Genomic DNA, 1,162 nt, shown 5'->3' with positions numbered 1-1,162 from the left:
CCATGATGTAGTGCCAGGAACATGGAGACAAGAAATTGATCATAACAGTCATTGCAAAATAATAATAACGTAAAAAATAGTTCAGTTGCATCAAAAAACAATCGCAATAATTACTTGGAGTATTTTAATGGCAAAGGAAAAATTGCATGGCAAGAAGAAATGATTAGAAGAGGAAAATCATAAATATAAGTGTTTAGTCATACTGGGTATTAGTTAATTAACCAAATCATAAATAATATAAGATATATTTTTTGATAAATAAGTAATTAAGTGTATATTAAAAATATAATATAGGAGCAAGTTGTTTGTATATTGAAAAGAAAATCTATTAAACCAATAATTATATCCTCATAAATATTTTAAAAATAATATATCATAGATACTAACTTGGTTTATATTTCCATTCCCAGAAAATTGATTCATCCCAGATTCATCCTTATCCTCTTCATGACTGTTGTCGCAATTGTCTTCTTCATCTTCTTCATTATTTTTAGAAGTTATATTATCAATAGATGAAAGTGGATCCATATCATTTGCAAATGCTAAAAGGTCATAATACCTGGAAAATATATTTACATTACTTCCCAGTGGCGGCTCGTGAACCGTATGAGGGGTGAGGCAGATAAACAATAAATTATTAATCAATTGAATACTCTCATGGTTCTACTATATAGTACAAGTAGGGCTCTTAAAAACTTCTATTAGAGTCTTAGTACAAGTACAAAATTGAAAATTGAATAATAATAATAATAATATGTTCGTTATTATGTTCGATAACAACCAGTAATAACTTAAGTTTGTGATAAAAGTATTATAAGTAGGTATACACTTACACTGAACGACATGATGACAACCTCTCCGGTCCTTTTTCTATTAGTGGAAATCACGTCGTTTCGACAAATGACTAATGGATAATGTTGACAAACTCTGAGGCCCGAATTGATCAGCCTCATTTACTAATAATATTCCGACTTCCCCCACTATCATGATATATATTTTTATAATCGTACCGCTGTCCGACTCATCTGAGGCTAAATATTGCTAGCCTCTCGGCACTCTTCGGCTTTCGTCGAGATCGGTCTATCGTTCCACGAACATTGTCGTAATTTTTGATAACAGTGTCGAAGTATGAATAAATATTATTATGTACTATGACAGTTAT

Source organism: Acyrthosiphon pisum, chromosome A2 (assembly GCF_005508785.2).
Source record: "Acyrthosiphon pisum isolate AL4f chromosome A2, pea_aphid_22Mar2018_4r6ur, whole genome shotgun sequence".
Lineage (NCBI taxonomy): Eukaryota > Metazoa > Arthropoda > Insecta > Hemiptera > Aphididae > Acyrthosiphon > Acyrthosiphon pisum.
This window is presented reverse-complemented; position numbering follows the sequence as displayed.